We start from the raw sequence: 7,013 nt of genomic DNA, 5'->3' as shown, positions 1-7,013 counted from the left end.
CTAAAAGCAGATCCAAATTCACTATGAAAGCAGATCCAGATCTACTGAAAGCAGATCCAGATCCACTCTGAAAGCAGATCCACTTCGAAAGTAGATCTACTCTAAAAGCAGATCTACTCTGAAAGCAGATCCAGATCCACTCTGAAAGCAGATGTACTCTGAAAGCAGATCCAGATCCACTCTGAAAGCAGATCCACTTCGAAAGTAGATCTACTCTAAAAGCAGATCTACTCTAAAAGCAGATCCAAATTCACTATGAAAGCAGATCTACTGAAAGCAGATCCAGATCCAATCTGAAAGCAGATCCAGATCCACTCTGAAAGCAGATCCAAATTCACTCTGAAAACAGATCTACTATGAAAGCAGATCCAGATCTACTGAAAGCAGATCTAGATCCACTCTGAAAGCAGATCCAGATCCACTCTGAAAGCAGATCCAGATCCACTCTGAAAGCAGATCTACTCTGAAAGCAGATCCAGATCTACTCTGAAAGCAGATCTAAATCCACTCTGAAAGCAGATCCACTCTGAAAGCAGATCCAGATCCACTCTGAAAGCAGATCTAGATCCACTCTAAAAGCAGATCCAGATCCACTCTGAAAGCAGATCCAGATCCACTCTGAAAGCAGATCCAGATCCACTCTGAAAGCAGATCCAGATCCACTCTGAAAGCAGATCCAAATTCACTCTGAAAACAGATCTACTATGAAAGCAGATCCAGATCTACTGAAAGCAGATCTAGATCCACTCTGAAAGCAGATCCAGATCCACTCTGAAAGCAGATCCAGATCCACTCTGAAAGCAGATCCAGATCCACTCTGAAAGCAGATCTACTCTGAAAGCAGATCAAGATCCACTCTGAAAGCAGATGAAGATCCACTCTGAAAGCAGATGCAGATCCACTCTGAAAGCAGATGCAGATCCACTCTGAAAGCAGATCTACTCTGAAAGCAGATCCAGATCCACTCCGAAAGCAGATCCAGATCCACTCTGAAAGCAGATCCAGATCCAATCTGAAAGCAGATCTACTCTGAAAGCAGATCCAAATTCACTATGAAAGCAGATCCAGATCTACTGAAAGCAGATCCAGATCCACTCTGAAAGCAGATCCACTTCAAAAGTAGATCTACTCTAAAAGCAGATCTACTCTAAAAGCAGATCCAAATTCACTCTGAAAACAGATCCAGATCTACTCTGAAAACAGATCCAGATCCACTCTGAAAGCAGATCCACTTCGAAAGTAGATCTACTCTAAAAGCAGATCTACTCTAAAGACATATCCAAATTCACTCTGAAAACAGATCCAGATCTACTCTGAAAGCAGATCTAGATCCACTCTGAAAGCAGATCCACTCTGAAAGCAGATCCAGATCCACTCTGAAAGCAGATCCACTCTGAAAGCAGAACCAGATCCACTCTGAAAGCAGATCTAGATCCACTCTAAAAGCAGATCTAGATCCACTCTAAAAGCAGATCCAAATTCACTCTGAAAACAGATCCACTCTGAAAGCAGATCCAGATCCACTCTGAAAGCAGATCCAAATTCACTCTGAAAACAGATCTACTATGAAAGCAGATCCAGATCTACTGAAAGCAGATCTAGATCCACTCTGAAAGCAGATCCAGATCCACTCTGAAAGCAGATCCAGATCCACTCTGAAAGCAGATCTACTCTGAAAGCAGATCCAGATCCACTCTGAAAGCAGATCTACTCTGAAAGCAGATCCAGATCCACTCTGAAAGCAGATCCACTCTGAAAGCAGATCTAGATCCACTCTGAAAGCAGATCTAGATCCACTCTGAAAGCAGATCCAAATTCACTCTGAAAACAGATCTACTATGAAAGCAGATCCAGATCCACTCTGAAAGCAGATCCACTCTGAAAGCAGATCCAGATCCACTCTGAAAGCAGATCCACTCTGAAAACAGATCCACTCTGAAAGCAGAACCAGATCCACTCTGAAAGCAGATCTAGATCCACACTAAAAGCAGATCTAGATCCACTCTAAAAGCAGATCCAAATTCACTCTGAAAACAGATCCACTCTGAAAGCAGATCCAGATCCACTCTGAAAGCAGATCCAAATTCACTCTGAAAACAGATCTACTATGAAAGCAGATCCAGATCTACTGAAAGCAGATCTAGATCCACTCTGAAAACAGATCCAGATACACTCTGAAAGCAGATCCAGATCCACTCTGAAAGCAGATCTACTCTGAAAGCAGATCCAGATCCACTCTGAAAGCAGATCTAGATCCACTCTGAAAGCAGATCTAGATCCACTCTGAAAGCAGATCTAGATCCACTCTAAAAGCAAATCTAGATCCACTCTGAAAGCAGATCCAAATTCACTCTGAAAACAGATCTACTATGAAAGCAGATCCAGATCTACTGAAAGCAGATCTAGATCCACTCTGAAAGCAGATGCAGATCTACTCTGAAAGCAGATGCAGATCCACTCTGAAAGCAGATCTAGATCCACTCTGAAAGCAGATCCACTTCGAAAGTAGATCTACTCTGTAAGCAGATCCACTCTAAAAGCAGATCCAAATTCACTCTGAAAACAGATCTACTATGAAAGCAGATCCAGATCTACTGAAAGCAGATCTAGATCCACTCTGAAAGCAGATGCAGATCTACTCTGAAAGCAGATGCAGATCCACTCTGAAAACAGATCTACTATGAAAGCAGATCCAGATCCACTCTGAAAGCAGAACCAGATCCACTCTGAAAGCAGATCTAGATCCACTCTAAAAGCAGATCCAAATTACTCTGAAAACAGATACACTCTGAAAGCAGATCCAGATCCACTCTGAAAGCAGATCTACTCTAAAAGCAGATCCAAATTCACTATGAAAGCAGATCCAGATCCACTCTGAAAGCAGAACCAGATCCACTCTGAAAGCAGATCTAGATCCACTCTAAAAGCAGATCTAGATCCACTCTAAAAGCAGATCCAAATTACTCTGAAAACAGATACACTCTGAAAGCAGATCCAGATCCACTCTGAAAGCAGATCTACTCTGAAAGCAGATCCAGATCCACTCTGAAAGCAGATCTACTCTGAAAGCAGATCAAGATCCACTCTGAAAGCAGATCCACTTCGAAAGTAGATCTACTCTAAAAGCAGATCTACTCTAAAAGCAGATCCAAATTCACTATGAAAGCAGATCCAGATCCACTCTGAAAGCAGATCCATTTCGAAAGTAGATCTACTCTAAAAGCATATCTACTCTAAAAGCAGATCCAAATTCACTCAGAAAACAGATCCAGATCTACTTTGAAAGCAGAACCAGATCCACTCTGAAAGCAGATCTAGATCCACTCTGAAAGCAGATCTAGATCCACTCTGAAAGCAGATTCAGATCTACTCTGAAAGCAGATCTAGATCCACTCTGAAAGCAGATCCACTCTGAAAGCAGATCCAGATCTACTCTGAAAGCAGATCCAGATCCACTCTGAAAGCAGATCCACTTCGAAAGTAGATCTACTCTAAAAGCAGATCTACTCTAAAAGCATATCCAAATTTACTCTGAAAACAGATCCAGATCTACTCTGAAAGCAGATCCAGATCTACTCTGAAAGCAGATCTAGATCCACTCTGAAAGCAGATCCACTCTGAAAGCAGATCCAGATCCACTCTGAAAGCAGATCCACTCTGAAAGCAGAACCAGATCCACTCTGAAAGCAGAACCAGATCCACTCTAAAAGCAGATCTAGATCCACTCTAAAAGCAGATCCAAATTCACTGTGAAAACAGATCCACTCTGAAAGCAGATCCAGATCTACTGAAAGCAGATCCAAATTCACTCTGAAAACAGATCTACTATGAAAGCAGATCCAGATCTACTGAAAGCAGATCTAGATCCACTCTGAAAGCAGATCCAGATCCACTCTGAAAGCAGATCCAGATCCACTCTGAAAGCAGATCTACTCTGAAAGCAGATCCAGATCCACTCTGAAAGCAGATCTACTCTGAAAGCAGATCCAGATCCACTCTGAAAGCAGATCTAGATCCACTCTGAAAGCAGATCTAGATCCACTCTAAAAGCAGATCTAGATCCACTCTGAAAGCAGATCCAAATTCACTCTGAAAACAGATCTACTATGAAAGCAGATCCAGATCTACTGAAAGCAGATCTAGATCCACTCTGAAAGCAGATGCAGATCTACTCTGAAAGCAGATGCAGATCCACTCTGAAAGCAGATCTAGATCCACTCTGAAAGCAGATCCAGATCCACTCTGAAAGCAGATCCAGATCCACTCTGAAAGCATATCTACTCTGAAAGCAGATCCAGATCCACTCTGAAAGCAGATCTACTCTGAAAGCAGATCCAGATCCACTCTGAAAGCAGATGAAGATCCACTCTGAAAGCAGATGCAGATCCACTCTGAAAGCAGATGCAGATCCACTCTGAAAGCAGATCTACTCTGAAAGCAGATCCAGATCCACTCTGAAAGCAGATGTACTCTGAAAGCAGATCCAGATCCACTCTGAAAGCAGATCCACTTCGAAAGTAGATCTACTCTAAAAGCAGATCTACTCTAAAAGCAGATCCAAATTCACTATGAAAGCAGATCTACTGAAAGCAGATCCAGATCCACTCTGAAAGCAGATCCAAATTCACTCTGAAAACAGATCTACTATGAAAGCAGATCCAGATCTACTGAAAGCAGATCTAGATCCACTCTGAAAGCAGTTCCAGATCCACTCTGAAAGCAGATCCAGATCCACTCTGAAAGCATATCTACTCTGAAAGCAGATCCAGATCGACTCTGAAAGCAGATCTACTCTGAAAGCAGATCCAGATCCACTCTGAAAGCAGATGAAGATCCACTCTGAAAGCAGATGCAGATCCACTCTGAAAGCAGATGCAGATCCACTCTGAAAGCAGATCTACTCTGAAAGCAGATCCAGATCCACTCTGAAAGCAGATGTACTCTGAAAGCAGATCCAGATCCACTCTGAAAGCAGATCCACTTCGAAAGTAGATCTACTCTAAAAGCAGATCTACTCTAAAAGCAGATCCAAATTCACTATGAAAGCAGATCTACTGAAAGCAGATCCAGATCCACTCTGAAAGCAGATCGAAATTCACTCTGAAAACAGATCTACTATGAAAGCAGATCCAGATCTACTGAAAGCAGATCTAGATCCACTCTGAAAGCAGATCCAGATCCACTCTGAAAGCAGATCCAGATCCACTCTGAAAGCATATCTACTCTGAAAGCAGATCCAGATCCACTCTGAAAGCAGATCTACTCTGAAAGCAGATCCAGATCCACTCTGAAAGCAGATGCAGATCCACTCTGAAAGCAGATGCAGATCCACTCTGAAAGCAGATGCAGATCCACTCTGAAAGCAGATCCAGATCCACTCTGAAAGCAGATCTACTCTGAAAGCAGATCCAGATCTACTCTGAAAGCAGATCTAAATCCACTCTGAAAGCAGATCCACTCTGAAAGCAGATCCACTCTGAAAGCAGAACCAGATCCACTCTGAAAGCAGATCTAGATCCACTCTAAAAGCAGATCTAGATCCACTCTAAAAGCAGATCCAAATTCACTCTGAAAACAGATCCAGATCCACTCTGAAAGCAGATCCAGATCCACTCTGAAAGCAGATCCACTTCGAAAGTAGATCTACTCTAAAAGCAGATCTACTCTAAAAGCAGATCCAAATTCACTATGAAAGCAGATCTACTGAAAGCAGATCCAGATCCACTCTGAAAGCAGATCGAAATTCACTCTGAAAACAGATCTACTATGAAAGCAGATCCAGATCTACTGAAAGCAGATCTAGATCCACTCTGAAAGCAGATCCAGATCCACTCTGAAAGCAGATCCAGATCCACTCTGAAAGCATATCTACTCTGAAAGCAGATCCAGATCCACTCTGAAAGCAGATCTACTCTGAAAGCAGATCCAGATCCACTCTGAAAGCAGATCCAGATCCACTCTGAAAGCAGATGCAGATCCACTCTGAAAGCAGATGCAGATCCACTCTGAAAGCAGATGCAGATCCACTCTGAAAGCAGATCCAGATCCACTCTGAAAGCAGATCTACTCTGAAAGCAGATCCAGATCTACTCTGAAAGCAGATCTAAATCCACTCTGAAAGCAGATCCACTCTGAAAGCAGATCCACTCTGAAAGCAGAACCAGATCCACTCTGAAAGCAGATCTAGATCCACTCTAAAAGCAGATCTAGATCCACTCTAAAAGCAGATCCAAATTCACTCTGAAAACAGATCCAGATCCACTCTGAAAGCAGATACAGATCCACTCTGAAAGCAGATCCAGATCCACTCTGAAAGCAGATCCAAATTCACTCTGAAAACAGATCTACTATGAAAGCAGATCCAGATCTACTGAAAGCAGATCTAGATCCACTCTGAAAGCAGATCCAGATCCACTCTGAAAGCAGATCCAGATCCACTCTGAAAGCATATCTACTCTGAAAGCAGATCCAGATCCACTCTGAAAGCAGATCTACTCTGAAAGCAGATCCAGATCCACTCTGAAAGCAGATGCAGATCCACTCTGAAAGCAGATGCAGATCCACTCTGAAAGCAGATGCAGATCCACTCTGAAAGCAGATCTACTCTGAAAGCAGATCCAGATCTACTCTAAAAGCAGATCTACTCTAAAAGCAGATCCAAATTCACTATGAAAGCAGATCTACTGAAAACAGATCCAGATCCACTCTGAAAGCAGATCCAGATCCACTCCGAAAGCAGATCCAGATCCACTCTGAAAGCAGATCCAGATCCACTCTGAAAGCAGATCCAAATTCACTCTGAAAACAGATCTACTATGAAAGCAGATCCAGATCTACTGAAAGCAGATCTAGATCCACTCCGAAAGCAGATCCAGATCCACTCTGAAAGCAGATCCAGATCCACTCTGAAAGCAGATCTACTCTGAAAGCAGATCCAGATCCACTCTGAAAGCAGATCTACTCTGAAAGCAGATCAAGATCCACTCTGAAAGCAGATCCACTTCGAAAGTAGA

Source organism: Odontesthes bonariensis, chromosome 17 (genome assembly GCF_027942865.1).
Source record: "Odontesthes bonariensis isolate fOdoBon6 chromosome 17, fOdoBon6.hap1, whole genome shotgun sequence".
In the NCBI taxonomy this organism is placed as follows: Eukaryota; Metazoa; Chordata; class Actinopteri; order Atheriniformes; family Atherinopsidae; genus Odontesthes; species Odontesthes bonariensis.
Note: the sequence above shows the minus strand (reverse complement) of the source record.